The following is a 27,545-nucleotide window of genomic DNA, read 5'->3' on the forward strand; positions in this document are numbered from 1 at the left end:
TCCTTACTTCTCGGGTCCCGAACTCTGGTGAGGGAGCTCAAGCTTGGTTAGTCCAGCTTCGTGGGAGTCCACAGGATCTTCCAAAAGTTTTAGGCCAGCTTAAAAGTAACGCACACCATCTGGTGTCCCTCTCCCTCGCTATACAGTTCCTTCCACAACTCTGAGGAAGTTCAACCAGCTCCGAGATGGGTGTCCTGGTGGCTTACTTTGCAGATGATTGGTCCCACCAACTCAAAGGGAGAAGTCGCCATTGCAGGCGCTTCTCTGTCGATGCAAACTTGGCAAGTAGTCACTGCAGCAGGGCTTCACCGGGCAAACCAATGGCCCAGGAGTTGCCGAAAGCATCCTCTTCAAGCTCTTCTTCAGTTCCTTGGTCCAGTGGTCAACTCTGCCTTCCAAGCTAAAAGACTCGTCTTTTATTCAGTTCTCTCCCATTCATTCCAGCCCAGCTGTCACTCACCCAGCAGGGTGACAGTCCTTGCTGGACAGTCAGCCAGCCAATCACCACAGAGTGCATTTGGGTCTCCTAGGAGACTAAGCACAGGGAGTTTCGGGCACCTCCCTCACTTCCTGCCTACCCCAGACACTCGGGCGACAGAGGCGGGTTTCTCTCAAAAACCCTGCCAAAGGCAAAATTAACGAAGAGACCAAACCTGGTTTGGCGCACAGAGAAACTCTCTAGAAGAACATTCCTACAAAGACCTGCCGAGAAAAGAAGACCGGGCACCATTTTAGCAAAGATGGCTGTACAACATTTTGAAAAAGATGGCTCCCGCGGTTACTTTACCGGAGCCATGAATGGTTGCGGTAAATGCAAACCAAGGTAGTTCACAACAAAATCACTGCCACCAGCCAGTCAATTGAGGAAAGGATAACATAAAAAAATGTACATGAACATATAGGCACAGGGGATAGTAAGTAAAACCTCCGGCACTCTGTTGTAAGATAGGGTGTCCTGGGTCTAGCAAGTACAATACTAAGTAAAGTCAATTTCACTTTACTGCCCTGGGAAACAGTAGGCGATCCCAGAGAAGGTTTTTAAACCTTGGGAAATCTGGAATACTTCCCTGGGGCACTGCACTGAAGGTGCTTTGTGACACAAATTGTAAACGATGATGCCTACGGAGTTGGTTAGACTCCATAACCAAAACAAACAAACACAGAAAACACATTGGGCCTCATTACGACCCAGGCGGTAAGTTACCGCCTGGGCCGTGACTTTACCACCATGGCGTAAACTACGTTTACGCCATGGTGGTTGGCGGATTTACCGCCCCATTCCAACCTTGGCGGGGCGGTAAATCCCCATTTTCCCATTTTCCCTTCCCCATTCCCATTTTGACCCATAGGGCATAATGGGAGTGGGGAAGGCGTTAATTACGCCACCGTAAATTACGGTGGCGTAATTAACATCAAGGTCCCTTAGCGACATGGATTTTAACACCTGCTAAAAGCAGGTGTTAAAACCTCCATGGCGCTAAGGGACCTCGGAATCAGGCGGTAAGGGTCGGCGCTGTTTACGTCGCCGTAAAACCCTTACCGCCTGAGTCGTAATGAGGCCCATTGAATTGAAAAGTTCAGAGTCCCAAAGTTTAGCAAAAGAGCTGGAGGGCTCTAAGGTGGGAGGATTTGGCACATTCCTCAGAATTCTCCCTAACATGGGGGTAGTGCAAGTTCAGGTAGGTTGGGTGGGTGTGGAGAGAGTGGAGGTAGGTTGGGTGGGTGTAGAGAGAGTGGAGATCAGGTGGCTGGGTTGGGGATGTGTCATCCCCAGGAGACACGGCTGGCCGCTCTGGGGTGGTTGGAAACATTCCAGGGTCTACGGCTGTTACCTTAGTAAAATGGAGCCTCCAATGCAAAGTATCGGTCCATTTGTCTTGGAGGTCTCTGTCGGTTTAACTCCTCCCCTTGCATTGGCGAGCATTCATTTTCAGCCTTCACGGAAGCCCAGATGCATTGCTACTCTTCTGACAGCCACACTCTGTGAGTTTGCATTACAATCTTACACTTAGGAACCCTATTGCTAAACTCTTCTCTCTTCTAGTAACCTTGTTTCCTTTCTGCTTCCTAGTGAAAACTAATTCACACTCCAAAACTGCCCTGTTAACATCTGCGCTCCCATCGTACATTGATAAGTTTGGGAACTCCTCCCTCCCTGGTATGAACATTTCCTTCGGTACCCATTGCCTAAGACTTTCACTCAACTACCTTTAACACAATCTGTCCTCCACTTATTCAGGCCAGGCATCCTTCAACGGAAATGATAACATCCCCTTGCGGAGTCCGACACTGCCGGTTCCTTTCAGCACACACCAATGGCTATACACACGCTTCGGCTTCCACGGAACCTTCCTGGTAGGTGTCGCCTTTCTCCCCTTCCATTTCCCGGGTCCTTCCTTTCCTTCTTGTGATCTTTTCTTACCTGACAATCGTTTCTGAACATATTTCAGGACCCTGAGATACAAACCATTACTGACAGAGTCCTGAGCCCATTTTAATCCCTCAAAGACTACCAAACACCAGGTACTGTTATCTCCCTCCTGAAGTGTCAACACCCTATCTGCACACCATTCTCTAATATCTGGCTTTCAGTTCACAGGGATTCATTTGGCTCCATTCTTACAAGTCACATCAAGGACATCGTTTGCACTACACACCCAGAGAAGTGATTACCGCTTCACTACAGGGTTTTCTCCCCCAGGTAGGGTGGTTGGGTTTTGGTAGAGAGAATGTTGGTAGGATGGGTGGGGGTAGAGAGAGAAGGGGCCCTGTGGGTTGGGGTAGAGAGGATGGGGTGTAGGATGGGTTGATGGTGGTAGAGAGAGTGGGGCTACGGTGGGTGGGTTTTGGCAGAGGCAGTGGCAAAAGGCTAATTGGGTGGGGGTAGAGAGAGTGGGGTAATGTGTTGAGAGAGTGGGTGTAGGGTGGGTATGGGTGGAGCGAGAGGGGGGTAAGGTGGGTGCATGCATGAAGAGAGTGAAAGGGTAGGGTTGGTGGGTGTGAGAGAGAGGTTGAACGGTGGGTGGGGGTAGAGCAAGTGGAGATAGGGTGGGTGGGGGTAGAGAGAGTGGAGGCAGGGTAGCTAGGTAGGGGTAGAGAGAGTGGAGGTAGTATATGTGGGAGTGGATGGAGAGAGTGAAGGTAAGATGGGGTAGAGTGGGTGGGGTAGGGTGCATGGGTGGGTGGGGTTAGAAAGAGTGGAGGTATGGTAGAGGCAGTGGAGGTAGGGTGGGTGCATGGAGGTATAGAGAGTGGTAGTAGGGTGACTGGGTTTGGATAGAGATAGTGGAGGTAGGGTTGGTGTGGGTAGAGAAAGAGGGGGCATGCTGGCTGGGTGAGTGTGGAGAGAGTTGAGTAGGGTGGGTGGGGGTAGGTTGGCGGTGGGGGTAGAGAGAGATTGGGGGTAGGGAAGGTGGGTGGGGTTAGAGAGAGTGGGGGTAGGGTAGGTGCGGTTAGAAACTGTGGGGGTAGGATGTGTGGATGGGGAGGTGAGAGCAGGCGTATGTTTGGTGGGTGGGTGTAGAGAGAATAGGAGTAGGGTGGGTGGGTGTGCTGAGAGAGGGTGTAGGGTGGGGGGTAGATAGAGGTTAGGGTGGGTGGGTGCATCAAGAGAGTGAGGGGTAGGGTACATGGGTCAGGGAAGGAGGGGGTTGGTGGGTGGCAGTCAAGCAAGTGGAGCTTGGGTGGATTGGGTAGAGGGAGTGGAGGTAGGGGGCAGTGGGTAGAGATAGTGAAGGTGGGAAGGGGTACAGAGAATGGGGTAGGGTGGGCAGGTTTGGGTAGAGAGAGTGAAGGTAGAATGGGTGGAGTTACATAGAGAGGTGGCAGGGTGGGTTGGTATAGAAAGGGTAGGGTTTAGGATGGGTTATTGGGTTGGGGGTTGAGAGAGTGGAGGTAGACTGGTTGGGTTGGGTTAGAGGCAGTGCTAGAAGGATACGTGGGTGGGGTACATAGATTGGGCGTAGGGCGGGTGGGGTTAGGGAGAGTGGGGGGAAGAGTGTGTGGTTGGGGGAACTGAGAGTGGGGGTTGGGTTTGAGGGTGGGTGTAGAGAGAATGGGAGTAGGATGGATGGGTTAGAGATAGTGGGTGTAGGAAGGGGTAGGGAAAGAGGGTGAAGGGTGGGTGTGTGTGTGATGAGAGTAATAGGGTAGGTTGGGTGGGTGAGGGATTGAGGTGGAAGGGTGGGTGGGGGTAGAGAGAGTGGGTGGGTGGGTAGGTGGGGCTAGAGGCAGTGAGGGTAGGGTTGGTGGTGGGGTAGAGAGTGATTGGGGTGGGGAAGGTGGGTGGGGTTAGAGAAAGTGGGGGAAGGGTAGGTGAAATTAGGAGAGTGAGTGTAGGTTTTGTGGGTGGGGGAGGTGTGAGTGGGGGTAGGGTGGGTGGGCGTATAGCGAGAATAGGACTGTTGTAGGTAGGGTTACTGAGAGTGGTTGTAGGGTGGGTGAGGGTTGGGAGAGGGGTTACGGTGGGTCAACGTATGAAGAGAGTGGGGGTAAGGTGCATGGTTGAGAGAAAGAGGGGGTAGGGTGGGTGGTGGTAGAGCATGTGGAGTTAGTGTGGGTTGGGGTAGAGGGAGTGGAGTTAATGGGGCAGGAGTGGGTAAAGAGAGTAAAGGTAGGATGGGGTGGAGAGAATGGGGTACAGTGGTTGGATTTGGGTAGAGAGAGAGGAGGTTGGGTGGGTGGAGGTAGAGAGGGGCAGGGTGGGTTGGAGTAGAGAGGGTGGGGTATAGGATTGGTGGTTGGGGTAGAGAGTGCAGAGGAAGGGTGGGTGGTTGGGGTTAGAGGCAGTGTTAGATGGTTAAGAGGGTGTGGGTAGGGACAGTGGGGGTAGGGTGATGTGGGCTAGAGAGAGTGGGGTAGGATGTGTAAAGACGGTCCTTCTGCATCATATCAAGCCTCTGGCATCTGTGGATTCTGGCATTTTGACAGGAATAAAAGTATGGATGCACGGGTACAGGTCCACACACAGTCATCTTTTAATACAAGTGCAAAGACACACTGGAAGGCACACAGAGCTCCAGCAATCAGCTTGCTTATATAAGTCTGTTTCAATGATGCAATACTTTAATGCAAATTTAGGATATATCTTTCATTGGTTCTCTCAGCCAGAATAAAAGCCCTCCTTATCTGGTTGGCTTATCTATCACTTCCAACGCCCACATTAGTAACTCTTGGCAAGTCCTGGCTGTCACGTGGACTGATAAGCTTATTTTAGTCCCAGCTGGATACAATCACACATCCTTTAACTCGTGCCAAGAACCAGTACTTATCTGCTTCTCAAGATCCTACCAAACTTAATTAGCAGCTCATACCATGGAAAACCTCATGAGCTCATTTGTTTGCTGGCAACTAACACAGCTAATCTGTAATAATTGGTACTTTTCTTGCTTTTATCTGATTTACCATCAATCATGTCTGCTTTCCCTACTAACGTTTCTAAATATATCCTCCCAGACTTGCTTATCTTACAGTGAACTGCTGCCAAAGAATATCTGCTATCAGCATGAGTCAGGACTCTAACACCTGGCCTCATGCTGCAATTTTGTATTTGGCATCCATTTTAGAAAATATCTCAGTCTGTTCAGCCTTGCTACCAAACGGTAAGTCGTTATTTAATTTTGCGCATAAATTATTTTCTATCCAGTTACCAGAATATATTTTTAGGTATTAATTATTTGCATGTAATACCTGAGGAACCCTTCATTTCTTGAGTCATTCTGACCCCAAAATTATGTTGCCACACATGCACACTTTTATCTTTAAAACAACACTATTATTCTGATTTTTGCAATACTGGAACCATTGATCAGCCTATCATGTTATCTGTACTCAGTTTGAGGAGGAGGTTGTCTGGTACCCTTATACAGGTATGTGGGTGGGGAAGTGAGAGTAGGGGTTAGGTTGGAGGGTGGGTGTAGAAAGAATGGGAGTAGGATGGGCGGGTTAGAGAGAGTGGGTGTAGGGTGGGGGTAGAGAAAGAGGAGGTAGGGTAGGTGCATGCATGAAGAGAGTGAGAGGGTAGTTTGGGTGGGTGAGGTATTGAGGTGGAAGGGTGAGTGGGGGTAGAGAGAGTGGAGGTTGGGTGGATGGTTAGGTGTAAAGAGAGTATGAGTAGGGTGGATGGGAGTGGGTAGAGAAAGTGGAGGTAAGATGGGGTATAGAGGTTTGGGTAGGGTGGGTGTGTGCTGGTAGACACGGTGGGGTATAACAGCTGGGTGGGAGTAGAGATAGTGGGTATTGTGTGAGTTGGGGTAAAGAGGCTGTGGATTGGATGGGTGGGCATAGCGAGGGTGAGGGTAGAGAGAGCGGGGTAGAGCGGGTGATAGAAGAGAGGCTGAAGGTAGAGAGAGTGGCGCTAGGGTGGGTGGGGCTAGAAAAAGTGGAGGTCAGTGGGTGTCATTAGAGAGAGTGGGGTTAGAGTGGGTGGGTTTAGAGAGAGTGCCAGTAGGGTGGGTGGGTTTGGGTAGAGAGTGGATGTCAGGTGGGTAGGTGTAGAGAGAGTTGAGGTATGGTGGGTAGGGCGAGAATAGAAAGTTGTGGTAGTGTGTGTTAGGCTATGGAGAGTGGGCGTAGGGTAGGTGGGTGGGGGTAGAGAGATTGGGGCACAGTGGGTGGGTTGGGGAAGAGAGATTCATGGTAGAGTTAGTTTGTGGGGGTATACAGAGTAGATGTAGGGTAGGTGGCAATATAGAGATTGAAGGTAGGACGGGTAGGTGTGGGTAGATATATTGGCGGTAGGATGATAGTGTGTTTGGGGGTAGAGCGAGTGGAGGTAGATTTGGTGGTTTTGGGTAAAGCGAGTGGAGGTAGTTTGTGTGGTGGTTGAGAGAATAGAGGTAAGGTAGGTGGGGTAGAGAGTGTTGGGGGTAGAATGGGTGATGGCGGCAGAGAGATGGGGTAGATTGGATGGGGATAGCTAGAGTGGCAGTAGGGTGGGTGGGTAGAGGAAGAGAGCGTGGGGATAGATTGGATGATTGGGGTAGAGAGGGTGGGGGTAGGGTGGGTGGGCGTATAGCGAGAATAGGACTGTTGTAGGTAGGGTTACTGAGAGTGGTTGTAGGGTGGGTGAGGGTTGGGAGAGGGGTTACGGTGGGTCAACGTATGAAGAGAGTGGGGGTAAGGTGCATGGTTGAGAGAAAGAGGGGGTAGGGTGGGTGGTGGTAGAGCAAGTGGAGTTAGTGTGGGTTGGGGTAGAGGGAGTGGAGTTAATGGGGCAGGAGTGGGTAAAGAGAGTAAAGGTAGGATGGGGTGGAGAGAATGGGGTACAGTGGTTGGATTTGGGTAGAGAGAGAGGAGGTTGGGTGGGTGGAGGTAGAGAGGGGCAGGGTGGGTTGGAGTAGAGAGGGTGGGGTATAGGATTGGTGGTTGGGGTAGAGAGTGCAGAGGAAGGGTGGGTGGTTGGGGTTAGAGGCAGTGTTAGATGGTTAAGAGGGTGTGGGTAGGGACAGTGGGGGTAGGGTGATGTGGGCTAGAGAGAGTGGGGTAGGATGTGTAAAGACGGTCCTTCTGCATCATATCAAGCCTCTGGCATCTGTGGATTCTGGCATTTTGACAGGAATAAAAGTATGGATGCACGGGTACAGGTCCACACACAGTCATCTTTTAATACAAGTGCAAAGACACACTGGAAGGCACACAGAGCTCCAGCAATCAGCTTGCTTATATAAGTCTGTTTCAATGATGCAATACTTTAATGCAAATTTAGGATATATCTTTCATTGGTTCTCTCAGCCAGAATAAAAGCCCTCCTTATCTGGTTGGCTTATCTATCACTTCCAACGCCCACATTAGTAACTCTTGGCAAGTCCTGGCTGTCACGTGGACTGATAAGCTTATTTTAGTCCCAGCTGGATACAATCACACATCCTTTAACTCGTGCCAAGAACCAGTACTTATCTGCTTCTCAAGATCCTACCAAACTTAATTAGCAGCTCATACCATGGAAAACCTCATGAGCTCATTTGTCTGCTGGCAACTAACACAGCTAATCTGTAATAATTGGTACTTTTCTTGCTTTTATCTGATTTACCATCAATCATGTCTGCTTTCCCTACTAACGTTTCTAAATATATCCTCCCAGACTTGCTTATCTTACAGTGAACTGCTGCCAAAGAATATCTGCTATCAGCATGAGTCAGGACTCTAACACCTGGCCTCATGCTGCAATTTTGTATTTGGCATCCATTTTAGAAAATATCTCAGTCTGTTCAGCCTTGCTACCAAACGGTAAGTCGTTATTTAATTTTGCGCATAAATTATTTTCTATCCAGTTACCAGAATATATTTTTAGGTATTAATTATTTGCGTGTAATACCTGAGGAACCCTTCATTTCTTGAGTCATTCTGACCCCAAAATTATGTTGCCACACATGCACACTTTTATCTTTAAAACAACACTATTATTCTGATTTTTGCAATACTGGAACCATTGATCAGCCTATCATGTTATCTGTACTCAGTTTGAGGAGGAGGTTGTCTGGTACCCTTATACAGGTATGTGGGTGGGGAAGTGAGAGTAGGGGTTAGGTTGGAGGGTGGGTGTAGAAAGAATGGGAGTAGGATGGGCGGGTTAGAGAGAGTGGGTGTAGGGTGGGGGTAGAGAAAGAGGAGGTAGGGTAGGTGCATGCATGAAGAGAGTGAGAGGGTAGTTTGGGTGGGTGAGGTATTGAGGTGGAAGGGTGAGTGGGGGTAGAGAGAGTGGAGGATGGGTGGATGGTTAGGTGTAAAGAGAGTATGAGTAGGGTGGATGGGAGTGGGTAGAGAAAGTGGAGGTAAGATGGGGTATAGAGGTTTGGGTAGGGTGGGTGTGTGCTGGTAGACACGGTGGGGTATAACAGCTGGGTGGGAGTAGAGATAGTGGGTATTGTGTGAGTTGGGGTAAAGAGGCTGTGGATTGGATGGGTGGGCATAGCGAGGGTGAGGGTAGAGAGAGCGGGGTAGAGCGGGTGATAGAAGAGAGGCTGAAGGTAGAGAGAGTGGCGCTAGGGTGGGTGGGGCTAGAAAAAGTGGAGGTCAGTGGGTGTCATTAGAGAGAGTGGGGTTAGAGTGGGTGGGTTTAGAGAGAGTGCCAGTAGGGTGGGTGGGTTTGGGTAGAGAGTGGATGTCAGGTGGGTAGGTGTAGAGAGAGTTGAGGTATGGTGGGTAGGGCGAGAATAGAAAGTTGTGGTAGTGTGTGTTAGGCTATGGAGAGTGGGCGTAGGGTAGGTGGGTGGGGGTAGAGAGATTGGGGCACAGTGGGTGGGTTGGGGAAGAGAGATTCATGGTAGAGTTAGTTTGTGGGGGTATACAGAGTAGATGTAGGGTAGGTGGCAATATAGAGATTGAAGGTAGGACGGGTAGGTGTGGGTAGATATATTGGCGGTAGGATGATAGTGTGTTTGGGGGTAGAGCGAGTGGAGGTAGATTTGGTGGTTTTGGGTAAAGCGAGTGGAGGTAGTTTGTGTGGTGGTTGAGAGAATAGAGGTAAGGTAGGTGGGGTAGAGAGTGTTGGGGGTAGAATGGGTGATGGCGGCAGGGAGATGGGGGTAGATTGGATGGGGATAGCTAGAGTGGCAGTAGGGTGGGTGGGTAGAGGAAGAGAGCATGGGGATAGATTGGATGATTGGGGTAGAGAGGGTGGGGGTAGGGTGGGTGTGATTGGAGAGAGATGGGGTAGGGTGGGTGGGTGTGGGATGAGAGTGAGGGTTAGGGTGGGTGGGCAGAAGTCAAGCAAGAGGGTGCAGGGTGGGTGAGGGAGAGAGGGGGTTGGGTGAATGGGGAGAGAGAATGGAGTTTGGGTGGTTGGTTTTAGAGAGAGTGGCGGCAGAGTGGGTGGGTGGATATGTGGGGAGATAGAGTGCGGTTGGATGGGGCTAGAAAGGGTGGGGGTAGTGTGGGCATGGGCTAGGAGACAGGGTTTGGGTATATACAGGGTTGGATTTGGTGGGTTAGGGTAGGGAGGGGGGATTGGTTGGGTTAGGGTTATTGAGTTTGGGGAATGGATGGATGGGAGGAGGGCAGGGAAGGTGGTGGAAGAGAGAATAAAGGTAGAGACAGCAGGGGTAGAGAGAGAGTGGATGTGGGGTTGGTGGGGATAGAGAGTGGAGGTTGGGTCGTTGGGGGTAGAGGGAGAGTGGACAGGACAGGGTGTGTGGGGTAGAGAGTGTTGGAGGTATGATGGGTGATGGGGTAGGGAAAGTGGGGCTAGGGAGGGTGTGGGGATAGAGAGTGTGTGTACAGTGAGCGGTTGAGAGTAAAGGGGGGGCATGTTGGCAGGTGTGGGTATAAAGAGATTGGGGTAGGATAAATAGGTGGGGGTAGAGAGATGAGGGTAGGGTGGATGGGGTTAGAGAGAGTGGAAGTAGGGTGCATGGGTGGGAGAAGAAAGAGTGGGGATAGAGTGCGTGATTGGGGAAGAGAGGGTGTGGGTAGGGTAGGTGGGATTAGAAAGAGATGGGGTAGGGTGGGTGGGTGTAGGAAGAGTGTGAGGGGGTAGTCTGGGTGGCCCAAGGGCGAGTGAGAGGTGGTTGGGTGAGGGAGAGAGGGGGTAGGGTGGGTGGGGTGGGGGTAGAGAGAATGGAGGTATAGTGGGTTGGGGTAGAGAGAGTGGAGGTAGGGTGGATGGGTGAGGTGAGATAGAGCAGGGGTAGGATGGGGCTAGAGAGGGTGGGGTAGTGTGGGCATGGGCTAGTAGAGAGGGTGTGGGTAGATTGGGTGTGTAGGACTAGAAATAGGGGGAATGGGTGGGTTAGGGTATGGAGGGTGAGGATTGGTTGGTTATGGTAGGGAGTTTGCGGATTAAGTGGATGGGGTAGACAGACTAACAGTATTGAGAGCAGGTGTAGAGAGAGTGGAGGTGGGGTTGGTGGGGCTAGAGAGAGTAGAGGTTGGGTGGGTAGGGGTAGGGGGAGTGTGGGTAGGGTGGACAGGGGTTAGAGAGTGGCAATAGGGTGGATGTATTTGGGTAGAGAGAGGGGAGGTAGCATGGGTGGTGGTAGAGAGAGGGAGGGTAGGGTGGACGGGTGAAGAGAGGGAGGGGGGTATAGGATTGGTGGGTGGAATTTGAGAGTGTGGACATTGGGTGGGTTGGGTAGAGGGAGTGTGCTTAGAGAGGGTGTGTGGGGAAGAGACAGTGGGGTAGGGTGTGTGGGGAAAGAGAAAGTGGGCATAGGGTTGGTGGGTAGGGGTAGAGAGAGTGGAGGTAATGTGGGTGGGCATTGGATGGGTAGGTTGGGGTAGATAGAGTGGGGTAGTGTGGGTTGGGGAGAAAGTGAGAAGATAGGGTGGGTGGGTAGAGGTAGAGCGAAAGTGGGTAGAGTGGGGAGGTAGAGAGAGGCGGTTTGGGTGGGTGGGTGCGGAAAGAGGGGGTGAGGTAGGGTTGGTGAGTGTCAGTAGTGAGAGAGGGGCAGGGTGGGGATAAAGAGGGTGGGATAGAGTTGGTAGGGGTAGAGAGTGGGCTGGTGGGGGTAGAGAAAGTATGGGTAGGGTGGGTGCGGGTAGAGAGAGTGGGGATAGGGTGATTGGGGATAGAGGGATTGGAACTAGGGTGTATGAGGGTAGAGAAAGAGGAGTAGGGTGGGTGGGTGTGGGTAGAGAGTGAGGTGGTACAGTGGGTGGCTGGAGGCAGGGGAGAGGCAGTAGGGTGCATGGGTATTGGGTTTATTAGAGAATGTGAGTGTCAGTAGTGAGAGAGGGGCAGGGTGGGGATAAAGAGGGTGGGATAGGGTTGGTAGGGGTAGAGAGTGGGCTGGTGGGGGTAGAGAGAGTATGGGTAGGGTGGGTTGGGTTAGAGAGAGTGGAGGTGAGGTGGGTGGGGGTGGAGAAAGTGGAGGTATGGTAGATGTGTGAGGTAGAGAGATTGGTGGTAGGGTGGGGTAGAGAGGGTAGGGTGGGTGGGTGCTGGTAGATGGGGTAGGTGTAGGGTGGGTAGGATCGGAGTAGAGATAATGGGGATTGGGTGGGTTAGGGTAGAGGGAGGGGGTAGAGAGGGTGGAGGTATAGAGACTGACATACAGTTGGTGGGTGTTGGAAGAGAGAGTGGGGTTTGGGTGCATGGGTGCGGATAGAAACAGTGGTGGTAGGGTAGGTGGAGAGGGAGGGGGTAAGGTAGGTGGGTGGAGTAAAGAGAGAGGGAGTTACAGATGTATTTGATTGGGTGGGTGGGGTAGAGAGGTTGGCAGTAGAGAGAGCAAGGGCATAGAAGAGAGAGTGGGGGTAGGGGGATGGGAGGGAGTAGAGATATTGAAATAAGGTGGGCTGGGTAGAGAGAGAGGGGTGGGTGGGTGATGGTAGTTGGTTAGGAGCAAGACAGATGAAAAACAAAGCAGCCTTCAAAGGTCTTGTCAAAAATAGCCCAAACTAAACCCAACCAGCACACATAATGGGGGTGGGAAGGTTTAGAGGGCCTAGAGAGAGTGGGATTGGGGTGTGTGGGTGTAGAGAGAGTGAGCATGGAGGTTAGAGAGAGTGGGCATGTTTGAACAAATGTACCCTCAGTTAGGAAGACAAAGTAACAGAGCAGCTGTCAAAAGTAGCCTGCACTAGCCCAAATGTCTATGGAAAATAGCCCAGAATAGCCTGATAGGTACTCATTGTGCACCTGGGAAATGGAAAGCCCAGCACCCAACTTGCTTCTTACAATGCTGCTGATTGAAGCAAATATTGTCAAGGCACTTCTCGCTGGGTAGAACAGGTGGAGGAGTTTGATAAAAGGTTTTAGTGATTTGGCAATTTCATGGCATGACAACCAGAGATTCACATTTTAGAAACCCCATTGTCATTTGTATTTGTATTTATTTGTATTTATTTATTTATAAAGCGCAACCAGGCCCAGAGGCATAAGGGCGCGTAAGTTCGTTAAAGAGTTGCGTTACAGTTACAGGAAGGTACAAGCAATGCAGTCAGCAAAAAGTTCCAATGCAGTTACAGTTAGGAACAAACATAATATAGAAGGTGCATACAAAGATACAATGAATTACAAAGTGAGCTGGCAGCAGTCCGTCATGCTGGGGTCAAGAGGTTAGTCTGACATGTAGTCCAAGTTATGGAGCCAACACTTTGTGTTATGTTTGAACCGGTTAAATGAGGGTTCTGCTCGTAAAGGCGCAGGGATGGTGTTCCATAGTTTGGAAGCTTGTACAGGGAAGCTAGCTCCACCCGAATTATGAAGTTTGAATCTCGGAATGGTCATGGTGTTAGTTTGCGCTACTCTGAGTGGTCTAGAGGAGGTGTGAGGTGTGAGTTGGTTGGTAAGATATGCTGGAGCAAGGTTAGCTCTGACTTTGTGTGTAAGGGCCAGCGTTTTGAGTGATATTCTATGCTTGACAGGGAGCCAGCGTAGATTACGTCTGGTCTCGGATATGTGTGCCTTTTTGGGAATGTTGAGGGCAGCTCTGATGGCATTGTTTTGGACTACTTGTAGTCTATTGATGTTTTTGTGACTAGTGCCCAAGTAAAGGGCGTTACAGTAGTCTATTTTGGAAAGCACTAGTGCTCTAGCGAGAGTAATGCAATTAGGTACGGAAATTAATGGTCTGCATGCAGTGATCAGCTTGCAGGTGTTTGCGGCTGATGAAGCTACTGCATTGGTTTGCTTGGAGAAGGATAAGGTAGCATCAATGTAAATACCAAGAGTTTTAGTGTTATTTGATACTGGGATGCGATTGCCATCTATGGTAAAGGCTTTGAATGCGGGATTAAGATTTTTGAGTTTGGCATGCGTGCCCAGGATGATCAACTCGGTTTTTTCGTTGTTGAGGCACAAACTATGGTGTGCCATCCATGCTTGTATAACCGAGTAGATTTCATTAAGGGTCGTGCTGTCTGTTTCGTAGTTACCCGAGATAGGTATGAGTATCTGGGTGTCGTCCGCCTAGTTGGTATACGTGATACCCAGAAAGTCAAGGATATCGAAGAGGGGCTTCGTGAATATATTATTAAGAGTCGGGGACACGCAGGAGCCTTGCGGGACTCCGCAGGGTACTGGTGCAGGCTCAGCAGAATCCGTAGGTGAGAAGACCCTCATGGTTCTGTTCGCCAAGAAGGAGCTGATCCAAGCCGTGGTGGCATCTGAGAAGTGTGCTGCAGATTTCAGGTGGTGACAGAGTGTTTGATGGTTAACCAAATCAAACGCTGCTGACAGGTCAAGCAACAGGAGGAGTGCAAGTTTGCCATTGTCTTTCAAGGTTTGGATCTGGATGGTAAGGTCAATTAGTGCAGTTTCCGTACCGTGTCTCGGTCGGAAGCCTGATTGCCTAAGCCCTAGGAGATTATTTGATTCTAAGTAGGCCTGTATTTGTAAATAGGCTGCTCTGTCCAGTATTTTTAGTAAGAACGGTACAGTCGTTATCGGTCTGTAGTTAGACGGGTTGGCTGGATCAAGAGTGGGTTTTTTGAGGAGTGGGATGACCCAAGCGTCTTTGAGGTTGTCAGGAACTATTCCGGATTTGAAGGAAGTATTGATGAGGTTAGTGATGAATGGAGCCAGATCGTGCGCAGCTGCTTTAACGATCGGGGCAGGGCAGGCATCACCTTGGCAGTTTGAAGGTTTTAGTTTCCTGATGATGTTTTCTACTTCCCAAGTTGAGAGGGGTGAGAAGCTGAAAGGTTTGCAGTTTGACTGAAAGGTCGAATGTTTGTTAGGTGGCTGTTTGTAGTTAGGGTCGGCTAATAGTAAGGATTTTTTTGCGTTGATTTTGGATTGTAAACGATCTATTTTGTCTAATAAGGCTTTCTGAATATTACTACACCATAGTGTGTCAGTAGTACATTTGTCAGTGGGGGCAGTGGGGGATTCTAGCTCTTTGAGTATCTTGAAGAGTTCTTTTGTATTGGATTCCGCTTGTGTAATCCTTTTGTTATAAGTGTCTTTTTTTGCAAGAAGTATGACTTCTTTGTAGCTAGAGGAGACTAAGGTTAGTTCAGACTTGTTAGATGCTGTGGGATGTTTTTTCCAAAGTGCCTCAGCGGTTCTTTTGGTTTTATGTAATTTTCTTAGCTGTAGCGTGAACCAGGTGTTGAGGTGACGCTGTGGTTTCGGTTTCCGCAGTTTTAGATGGGCAATAGAATCCAGAGCTTTGAGTATAGCCTGGTTGTAGGTGTCCACTAGAACTGTAGGGTCAGCATCTGAATCAGTATTATTCAGTATAGGGAGTAGTATAGGTAGGAGTTTGTCTGGAGTAATATCTTTCTTGTTTCTTGTGCTGATGGCAGGGGCGATGATAGGCGTCGGGTGGGGTGGGTTAGCTTTGATAGCAAAGGTTACTTTATGATGGTCCGACCAGATACATGGGTCAATGGATAGGAGATCAATAGAGCAATTGATGTGTGATAGCCAGTCTAGAGTTCTACATTTGATATGAGTGGGTTCGTGGATAATGTGCGTATGACCCAAATCAGATAATGTGTTGGCTAGGTCAAAGGCGTTAGTGTCCTTAGGATCGTTGAAACCAAGGTTGAGGTCCCCAAGTAAGATGGTTAGGGAATTAGGTTTGGTGTTTATAGTTATAAGTGAAGCAATGTCCTCAATGAAAAAGGAAATGGGTCCTGGTGGTCGATAGATGAGATGTAATGTTGCTGTGTGGTTGGGTGAGAGAGGTAGCTTAATTGACAGTGATTCAGCAGATGGGATTTGCGCGTCTTGGATGACTTTAATGTCAAAGGTATTTCTAAATATGAAGGCGAGTCCGCCTCCCTTAGTTTGAGTGGTGTTTCTGTCAGATCTAATAATGGCATAATTATTAGGTATGGCGAGGGCCAGAGAGGGGCCGGAAGCGGCATTAAGCCAGGTTTCTGTGACTGCGAGGACATCAAGGTTTTCATAGGTTATAAAGTCAGCGATGTCGAGAGCATGAGCAGGAAGAGACCTAGAATTCACCAAGGCTGCTTTGATGAGTTTGCCTTTTCTTGGAGGTTTTTCAAGTGGTATCAGTGGACTGTGCTGAAGACTATTGGCTAGATTGACAGAGTCAATGGGTGCATTAGCGTAGTTATGGTCAGTATGCAGGTGTTTCATACTACGTGCCCTTAGTCTGGAGTTTCTGGTTAAGATGCTAGGGTGGTGAGAATACGGAAATGTAGGAAGACATGTTCGCAAATTCAATCTAGCGTTTCTATTCAATGTGCTAGGCTGGAGGGAGCAAAGATGGGTGGGTGGTCTAGTTCTGGAGTTCAGTCTGGAATTTCTAGTAGTGATAGTGCAGGGTTGGTTAGGTATAGGTTTAGTGGCAAAGTGGCGTATCCAAAGTGCTGGATCATCCAAGTACGGATTTGCAGGTGTCATGGTACTGGGCCAAGAGGAGAGGGTGGTGGAAGTGTAATGAGTAGAATGTAGGTTGGGCTGTCTAGTCCAGTATCTACTGTAAGTATACAATAGGTGGATGAGTGTCGATAGGCACCAATACATGATGTTTGTGGTGTTGCTGGTACACAGTGTAGTGGGTGTGGTCTGTTAGTGAGCAAAGACACAATACAGATCTATACAGTGTGGTCATAAGATAGCTATGCAAAGCACCACAACGAACAGAGTAGTGTGTAGGCGGCCATGGGCATAACACAATAATTAATGAGGTCTGTAGGCGATCAAGGGCATACAACATTCAAGTGGTCTGTGAGCGACCATAAGGCAGAACACAATGGTCAATGTGGTCTGTAAGTGACCACAAGGTACAACAATCAAGTGGTCTGTAGGCGACCGTAAGTCACAACACAATGGTCAATGTGGTATATAAGCGACCATAAGGTACAACAATCAAGTGGTCTGTAGGCGACCGTAAGGCACAACACAATGGTCAATGTGGTCTGTAGGCGACCGTAAGGCACAACACAATGGTCAATGTGGTCTATAAGCGACCATAAGGTACAACAATCAAGTGGTCTGTAGGCGACCGTAAGGCACAACACAATGGTCAATGTGGTCTGTAGGCGACCGTAAGGCACAACACAATGGTCAATGTGGTCTGTAGGCGACCATAAGGTACAACAATCAAGTGGTCTGTAGGCGACCGTAGGGCACAACACAATGGTCAATGTGGTCTGTAAGTGAGCATAATGCACAACACAGCAATCAAAAGGGCTGTGGGCGCATATGAGGTATAGCATTGATCAGTGGTCTGCATACCGTACAACCATAAGGAAGCCACTCTGTAGTATAGTCTATCCGTGACCTTAAGTGCACAGATTAGTGATATGTAGTCTGTCCAGGATCAAAGGATACATCGTGTTGAGCGAGGGTCAGCAATTGGTGTCAGTTGTGATATGTGATGTAGACAGCGGCAGAGGTGAGCGATCTATACGTGCTAGGTGCACATAATGTATGCAGCGGTGTACCATGCAGATGTACTATTCCGTAGGCAAAGACACATGGGAAGCCTCATATGAGAGCAGCAAAGAATAGGCACAAGTCTTACCGGGGTGTTTACGGGCGAGAGTTCCAGTTGGTCCGAGCCTGCTTTGAGGGTAAGCGGCACATGTACAATGGCTGAGGGCACCAGAAAGATGCCTGCAATGTCGCGCGCTATGAGAAGCGGAGCAGAGTCCCGCGCCGTGCCGCTAGGTGCGGACAGGGGCAGACAGGAAGGGCCTTTGATCGGCGGGCCTTTGGTCGTGTAGGGCCGGCTTCCGCCTCCGGTCCACACGATAGGGAAATATGCAGATGAGGTTGCTAGGCAACCAGAGGAACGCTCAGGACGCGTTCATTGCATCGGCCATTTTGCATGCAGGCCTTGGGTGAACTGCGGTGATCAGCGGTGTGCAGTGCACAGGGTACACAGGGTGCACACACAGCCAGGGCGGGGGGTCGGAGCCATATTTTCTCTCTCTCTCTCTCTCTCTCTCTCTTTCTCTCCCCCCCTCTCTCTCTCTCTCTCTCCCCCTCCCCCCCTTAGACAGAGGCGTTGCCTGGATTGTCTAACAAGTGGGGCCTAAAGCTAATGTTGTAGTTGGGCCCACAGCAGTGATATTAACATCTGTAAATGCCAACAAAGTGCTGCCGAGTGGGCATTTACAGGTTTTGGGTGGGCCTTGCCCGCTTGGGCCCTACCTTTGCTTCTGTAAAAATGGTTTCAGCCCTTGTGTGGCTCAAGCGCCACAAAAATTCACCAAAGCCAAACATGGACATCCAGAGTTTGACTTTTCTGCGGTAGAAACATTTCCATGGTCAGTCTCTGGCATCTTATCCCTCTGGATCACAATGATTAAGCAGAGGTATAGGGCTGTGACTGGATACACGATATTACACTGTTCTTACGTGGTTACCTCTGAAAAGTGCTCCATTATTCATCTTTGCTGGTGTATAGCTCTATAAGGCGCTCCGTTGTGTAACTCTGTAAAGCGTTCTGCTGCTTCTTGAAGCTAGGTCTCCGTTCAATGGAAACGATAATAATAATAACTGTAACCATTGGCCCTATTTCAGAAAGTGCACTTATCAGCCGTAATAAAGGGGCAATCTTTCTAAATGAACGTGTCGTGCGTGCCTCGACCGTGCCAAGCCAATAACTGTTATTTTAAAGTCTGGAGCATCTGAAGCAAAGTGTTTATAGCCCTTGGTTGCACCCCCAGGTAACAGTGAGGGAATATTGATACAATTAGCAGGCCTATGGGGAAAAGGGCCTTCAGAAGTAATAACCACGTTTTCCCTGCAAGTGATGCAGTAGGTAAAATGCTGTTGGACAGGAGACATCAATTCCTTTCCCCTTTTAGGTGTTTTAAAAAATGCTGAGTTTTCATATTTTCAGGCTCCATTCATTGCCTTTGTCAGAAAGGAAAAGAAAGTGTGTGAGTCTACTTTTCCAGCACCCTTTGATCGATATCAATTTTCAAATGTACTATTGATTTCAGGAGACCTTAATTTCAAAGCAAACAATAGCTTTCTTTGTAATTTCCCTGCTCCGAATGCAAGTGCCGTTGTTGCTGACCTGTGTGTTATCAAATAATATTGATCGGAAGGGAAATGGTCCAGTGTCTTCCGTTAACGAAGCCTGCAGTGAACTGCCAGTATTTGCATCTCTAGGCATGCGCCGACTGACAGGAGGCTGCACAGCCATGTTCTTCTTCATTTGACGGTCCATTTTAGTACAATACCCCACACACCCACCCTGCCCCCTACACTCTCTACCCGCACCCACCCACCCAACCTGCACTCTCTCTACCCCTCTCAACCTACCCCTCTCTCTACCTCCACCCATCCACCCTACTGCCGCTCTCTCTACCCCTCTCACTCAACCCTCTCTCTACCTCCAGCCACCCACCCCACCGCCACTCCCTCTAGCCTTCTGACCATACAACCTCTCTCTTCCTACACCCACCCACACTACCTCCCCTCTCTCTACCCAGCTAACCCTACCCCACTCTCTACCACCACCCACCCACCCCACTTGCGGTCTCTCTACCCAAAGACCATACCACCTCTCTCTACCTCCACCCTCCCACCGTACCTCCACTCTCTTTACCCCATCTCACTCCCCTCTCTACCTACACCCATCCACCACACCTACACTCTCTCTACCACTCTGACCATACATCCACTCTCTACCAAAACCCACCCACCCAACCTGCACTCTCTCTACCCCTCTCAACCTACCCCTCTCTCTACCTCCACCCATCCACCCTACCTCCACTCTCTCTACCCCTCTCACTCTACCCCTCTCTCTACCTCCAGCCACCTCCCCCCACTGCCACTCTCTCTATCCTTCTTACCATACCACCTCTCTCTTCCTCCGTAAACCTTCCCTCTCTCTACCCCTCTCACCCTACCCCTCTCTCTACCTCTAGCCACCCACCCCACCACCACTCTCTCTAGCCCTCTGACCATACCACCTCTCTCTTCCTACACCCACCCACTCTACCTCTCCTCTCTCTACCCATCTAACCCTACCTCACTCTCTACCACCACCCACCCACCCCACCCCACTTGCGGTCTCTCTACCCCTCTGACCATACCACCTCTCTCTACCTCCACCATCCCACCGTACCTCCACTCTCTCTACCCCATCTCACTTCCCTCTCTACCTACACCCACCCACCCCACCTCCACTCTTTCTACCCCTCTCACCCCACCCCTCTCTACCTGCACCCACCCACCCTACCTCCACTCTTTCTACCCCCTCCCACCCCTCTCTACCTCCACCCATCCGCCCCACTTCCACTCTCTCTACCTCTCTCACCCTACCCCTCTCTCTACCCCCACCCATCCCCCACTGCCACTCTCTCTAGCCCTCTTACCATACCACCTCTCTCTTCCTCTACCCACCCACCCTACCTCCCCTCTCTCTACCCATCTAACCCTACCCCACTCTCTACCAACACCCACCCACCCCACTTGCGGTCTCTCTATCCCTCTGACCATACCACCTCTCTCTACCTCCACCATCCAACTGTACCTCCACTCTCTCTACACCATCTCACTCCCCTCTCTACCTACACCCACCCACCCCACCTACACTCTCTCTACCACTCTGACCATACATCTACTCTCTACAATCAACCCACCCACCCCACCTACACTCTCTCTACCACTCTGACCATACATCCACTCTCTACCAAAACGCACCACCCTACCGCCACTCTCTCTACCCCTCTCACCCCACCCCTCTCTACCTCCACCCACCCACCCTACCTCCACTCTTTCTACCCCCTCCTACCCCCTCTCTACCGCCACCCATCTGCCCCACTTCCACTCTCTCTACCCCTCTCACCCTACCCCTCTCTCTACCAACACCCACCCACCCTACCTCCACTTTTTCTACCCCTCACCCACCCTCCCCCACTCTACCTAAACCCACCCGCCCCACCTCCACTCTCTCTACCCCTCTGATCATACCTCCTCTCTCTATCTCCACCCACCCACCCTACCCTCTACTCTCTTTCAACCAGCACCCACCCTCTTTCTATCCCCATTGTCTCTCACTGGCAATTGTAATGCAATGTTTGACTTGCGACTGTATCTGGTGATAAGGAGGCCAGCTTCACTGATGTATCCATCATATTGAGATTAAGCCTGCTTTGATTGCTTAGATAAGCAATTTGTGGTACATGCTAAAGTACATTATTATGCAACCTCAGCATGTTTGCATCTTAATCCTATAGCTATACGTGCAGTATGTAAAACCTTATGGGTCGAAAGAACATCAAAGAAAGGTGCTCAGTTAGCGAAAATGTGTCGTTCAAGTCAGCATATTAGAATATTTAGAGCAGTTTTTGTACCTAACATCCTTGTAAACATCCCATAGCAAATTCAAAACCTGCTATGAATTTAATTACCACCGAGGCCTAATTGACGCCCATTTCATCTACTCATAATTAATCCACAATCTACTAGCACACTTACAGGCAATAACATTTCCCAGACCTGGAGCCCCGAAGGAATGCGGGTTGCAGTGAGGTAGACACGCGCACTTACAGTCGGCAGCGCACAGACAATATTGGCTTGAGGATGTGGTGAAGGCTTGTGCCCAAATGATGTCCAGACTACCAATAGGTTACAACCCTGTTGCTGACGTTGTTACATTCTTGCTCTGCTCAAGGTCTCCTCCGAGTAGGCCAGGTTCTTGTACTTTTCTTGGGGTTTTCCAGCTTGTCGAAACTCTGTGTTCTCAACGACACTCTCAGGTTCTGGGCGACCTCATTGCCTCTCTTAGGCTTTGGGTACTTTTCAAAGTGCTCAGTCGGAAACACTCTCAGAGTGCTCAGTCAGAAACACTCTCAGCCTCTAGGCACTGTTCTGGATTCTCAGTGCCCGTTGTCTGGCTGCAGGTGTTTTTCCACAGGCGTGTTGCTCCTCTCAAGCTATAGGCACACTTCATAGTTCTCAGCGCATCCATCATCTCCATATGCTTTGCAAGGTTCCCAGTGACCCTCTCAGTCAGTAAGCTTCTCGGAAGGATCTTTGGGAATCAGCATGTTTAAACGGTAGGCATGAACTAGTCAGTGTCTGTCTTTATCAGCCTGTGAGTGAAGCAGCTCAATTCTTCCTTCTGATGGTGCAGACTTACGAATTATTTTGAACAATCATTGATTTCTCTGATCATCCGTGTTGGAAATGGACAAGATTTACTGTGAGAACCCCCCTCTTCTGCTCCCCCCTCCATCTAGCGTGCATACAGGCAGATGTCAGCGGGCAGATTGTCAGTGGTGTGGGTGGGACTGGGGCCGAATTGTCAGAGGTGTGGGCAGGACTGGGGGCGGAGCTAAGTATTGAATGATGTGCACTTCCTAAATATATAGGATATTGTCTGCTTTGCATAAAAACAAAGTGCATTTTGTGAACATAAGTATGACCACTAATGTATAAAACATGTCTGTGCTAATAATTCTGAGCATGCAATGCACACTTGGTCTGGTGCTCAATTCCATTGTCAGAATAGTCCCATTAACAGTAAAATGTGTGCAAAGCATGAGACATGATCGCCTCCTCAACGCTGTACCTAGCAATGTCTTACCTGCTGCCACAAGTGCTGCTCTAGCCCATTTGTGCCTCCCTAACGTCGCACCTTGCATTGATTTAACTGTTGCCACCATTGCTGCCTTAGCCCATGTACGCCTTTTTAATGCTGCATTTTGCACTGACTTGCCTATTGCACAGGCACAATGAGACATGACCGCCTCAGGTCCAGCACTTTCACCACTTCGACTCCTACCAACATAGATGCAAGAAAACGCAAAAGAAAACCTAAACCAAACACCCTCATCACACACACAATAGCATCCCCTGACCAGTTCACTCCCCGCTCCAGTGACTCCCCATCACGCACATCCCTCAGAAAACCACACCAATTTACTCACAAAACTATCAAAGGCGCACTCATCAATGCTAGATCATTAGCCGCCCATGCAATAGACATATCTGGCATTATCGTGGTCAACAATCTAGACTTCATAGCTATTACCAAGTCCTGGCTCCACGCAGCAACTGGCCCTACCCTAGCACTAGCCATCCCTAATGACTACACCATCTACCGCTCAGACGGACAAACAACCAAAGGCGGCAGAGTAGCCATTATAGCTAGAAGCTCCTTCAACATAAGACACATACAAAACCAATCACTCCCATTGGCCGAATGACTCACCCTGAAACTATCCACAACCAACACAAGCACTATCACCACCCATTTTATATACAGACCGCTGGGCCCCATATCCTCATTCAACGACGATATAGCACTCCTGCTTTCTAGCAACACCAAACCCAACTCACAGATACTCATTCTAGATGATTTCAACCTGGGGTTTAATGAAGATAAAAGCCAACAAAGCAAGCTCAGTCGCTAACACTATCTCAGAACTAGGATTCACCCACCACGTCTCTCAACCCACACACAATAAAGACTGCATCCTTGATTGGATAGCAGACCTCAACTACAACACCACAACCCTCTCCAACACTCCTTGTGCCTGGACTGACCATCACCTCATCACCTTCAACATCAACAAAGATAAACATACACCAGCGCCCCTTCCCAACGCTCCACCCACACTCACAAGAAACAGTAAAAATATCACTATCGAGAAGCTCATCCCACTACTCCAAACGATCATTGACTTCACACCTACCATTACCAACCCCACAGAATTAGTAGACCTCTACAACACAACTATTCTCAAGGCCTTAAATACGGTAGCACCACTGAAACTACGGAAAGCCAAACCACGTGCGCACCTCAACTCCTGGTTCACTCCCGAATTAAAATCTCTCCGCAAAAACAAAAGACAAGCCAAATCAGCGTGGATACAGTCTCCATCTGCTAATAATAACACCGCCTACTCCCTAGCATCCTCCATCTATAAGTCAGCAATCATCCAATCTAAATAAAATATGCTCGAAGAGAGAATCTGCAATGCCAAATCCAACACCAAAGAGCTCTTTAACATCCTGAGAGACCACGAGTCCCCATCCCCTATCCCTGACACATGTATCAAAAACGCCTCCTGGTGCACCAACATACAGGAAGAACTTCTTGGCAAAATTGCTATGCTACAAACCAAAATGCAATCTATGAAAGACAGACTCACCTTCAAAGACACTCCAACCTCTCCCACCCACAACTCACGAATGGACGATATCAACCCATTTGAATTCTCCACCATCACTACCAAAGAGGTTGAAGACATAATTCATTCTCTGAAACCCTTCAAATGCCAAGGTGACATCTGTCCTGCTCTAGTTATCAAAGATACGGCCAAACATCTTGCCCCTTTCATCACATCTCTTATAAACTCATCCTTCTCCTCCACCATAGTACCCGACAACCTAAAGGACTCTTGGGTCCTACCACTACTCAAGAAACCCATACTAGACCCTAATGTCCCCACTAATTACAGACCCATTATCACCGTGCCTTCCTTCTAAAAATCCTCAATAGAGCCGCTTACCTGCAGATCCAGAATCACCTAGAGACAAATAACCTGCTAGGACTAAGACAATCGGGCTTCCGACCAAAACATGGCACAGAGGCAGCCCTGATTGATCTCAAGCCACAAATGGACAACATCAAAGTCAACGGCAAACTAGCCCTTCTTCTCCTTCTCGACCTGTCTGCCGCCTTTGACCTGGTAAATCACGACATTCTCTGCAAACACCTAGCCACAGCAGCTAAATTTTCCGACAATGCCAACGCCTGGATGAAGTCCTTCTTGAATAACTGATCCATGAGGGTCTTTGCTCCCACAGCCTCTGCCGAACCAGTCCCCGATACATGTGGCATCCCCCAGGGTTCTTGTGTTTCACCTACACTATACAATGTGTTCACGAAACGCCTCTTTGACATTCTTGACCATTTGGGTGTCATCTACATGAACTATGCAGGTGACACTCAAATACTCATCCCATTAACAGGTGACTACACTACCGACAACATAGTCCTAAACAACATTTATTCCATTATCCGTGAATGGATGGCCAAAAATGGCCTTTGCCTCAACGACGACAAGGCCGAGCTTCTCCTCCTAGGCTCCCAATCCAGACATAACAAACTAGACAAACCCTACCAGACATTCACCATTGACGGCAACAACATCTCTGTCTTTAACAGCGTCAAAACTCTTGGGATATACCTTGACTCCTCCCTTACACTGACAAGACAAATCAATGCAATATCATCAGCCTCCGCCTACACATGTAAGCTCATCAATGCCAGCAGACGCTACCTCTCGACCTCCAACTGCACCACCTTAGCTAGAGCTCTAGTACTCTCTAAAGTAGACTACTGTAACACTCTCTACTTGGGCACCAGCCAAAAGAATATCAACAAGCATCAAGTTATCCAGAATAACGCACTAAGAACAGCAATGAATATACCAAAACACGAGCACATCTCAGAGATAAGACGTTTCTGTCAATGGCTATCCATGCCTCAGAGAATAGAATACAAAACACACTCTCTCACACACAAATGCTTATCCAACCAAGCACCAAGATACCTCTCAGACAACTTCACAAATCACATCCCATCCCACCTAACCAGATCAGCCCAAACTCCTTGTCTAAACATTCCCAGATTTAAGCTCCAAAAAGCAGGCGGCACAAGCTTCCCTGTGCTTGCCGCTAAACTGTGGAACTCACTACCAGCCGATCTCAGATTCAAACCGTCCTTTAATCGATTTAGACATTGTACCAAACTATGGCTTTTGGCCAAAGCTAACTAAAACATAACACAAATGTATATACTGTCTGTACTGCTCAACTACCAACGTTTGTAAATACGCTATAATGTATGTACTATCAGCAAATGCTTATAACGCTTGTATTACCTGTAATGCTTATCTGTTGTAACATGTTGTAATGACTGACCTGTTTGTAATAGGCCGGCTACTCTGTAACCTAGCCAAGCGCTTGGATTCCCCAGGGCCATGCAGCGCTATATAAATAATAAATTAAACTAAACTAAACATATATACATCTTTGGACAGTTTCATTGTTTAAGTTTATGCTTTTGATCAAAAATATACTTTTGGATGCTCTCTGTGAAAACGAGCGTGTTCGGTAGACAAGATAGTGTTTGCTGGAGCCGAGCAGAGTCTTGTCCTGGCCCAATTCCTCCCCTACATCTCATGTTCTTGGGCCCTGATTGGGAGGGAGCTTCTGTCCAGATTCCTTTAAATTCTATTGGCTTTGGTAGTTTCAAATCATCCCGTTTTTCCATCCTGCTCTTCCCTCCTGTCTGTGGCACATGGCCAGAGAAGGTCAGGTGATATACCTATGGTCAGCCATCTTGAATTTGGATTACTCTGTCTGTGTGTTGCTGAACCTAACATCTAGATCTGTTAATTTCTGGGATAAAAAAAAAATCACTGAAAGAGCCGTTTTATGCAAATGTTTAATTTATTCTTTATGGGAAAGGACTGATTTCTAACAAAATAAACAAGTAGATTAACTCTGCACTGGCTCCCAGTGGTGGCGAGGATTAAGTTCAAAACCTTCTGCATTGTCCACAAGGCCTTCTGGGGCCTGGGACCTCAATACCTTTAACTCTCTCTTCCTAAATATCTTCCCTCTCGCCTCCCTGCCTCTCTGAAACTTGAGGAGAACCATCTCCGGTTCCAGAAGCACCTCAAGACCTTCCTCTTTTCTTCTGCTATCTCTCCTCCTCTCCCCTGCTGAACTCCTGGCTGAAACTACACTGGTCACCTGGCTACCCTCTGAACTCGGGCCCAGGTCCCCTCACCCTCCAGCTGCACACCTGCACTGCCTCCCTGGCAACTATTGCATTCAGGGACTTTTTCTGTATCCCCTTAGCCCCTACTAGCACTTTACAACTGATGTCTGCACTTACCCGTGCACATGCCACCAGCTGGCCACGCTTTTATTTATTGTCCTTATTTATCTTACGGGTTATCCTACGTACTGCACTGCCCCCTCCCCTTTCCCCCTGCACTTTTCTCCTTCGCCCCTCCCCTGCACTTGCACAATCTCAATGTCACCTGGCGTACTAGGATCCCTGTCTCTGTCCTCCCATGTTTCCCCTCCCTTGCCTCGTTGCGCCATGAAACACTTGTGTATAGGAGTGTTAGAAATGCTGTATATCATATCATATCATATCGTATGTCTCCCCCTGTCACTCAAATAGTTCCGTGATGAAAGATCCAACTGGTGCGATCTGTGTTGAGTCTGCTGGTATCATGTTTGCTTAAAGACGATAAATTGAGAACCATTAAGTGGGCTAACATAACTAATTTATAGTTAATGTTGTTGAAACAACAATCAGCCTCAATTTAAATCGGGCAGTGTTAAATCAGAAGGCACACACCTTGATTTACTTCTCCACCCTGTTTTGATGTAATGGCAAGGTGGAGGAGGGCACAGAGCAGAAATAAAATCTTCACTGTGCATTCCTCCTCCATCTTGTCTGTGTGTTTCGTTTCATGATTGCATGACATTTTCAGGTGAAAACCTGGTTAATATGTTGAGATTCACAATGCAGTAAGGTGCCTGAGTAACCCTTAGAAATAAAGAAATGGACTATATGGAAATGGTGGCTAGTCCACCAATAAGGACCACAAAGAGACAACACCACCTGCTTTCATCCTGGCTGTCTTTCAATTGCTTTTCAAATGCCCAGGACATCTTTGCTTCAATG

The sequence above is a fragment of the Ambystoma mexicanum genome, chromosome 6p, assembly GCF_040938575.1.
Source record: "Ambystoma mexicanum isolate Mex_15411 chromosome 6p, UKY_AmexF1_1, whole genome shotgun sequence".
NCBI lineage: Eukaryota > Metazoa > Chordata > Amphibia > Caudata > Ambystomatidae > Ambystoma > Ambystoma mexicanum.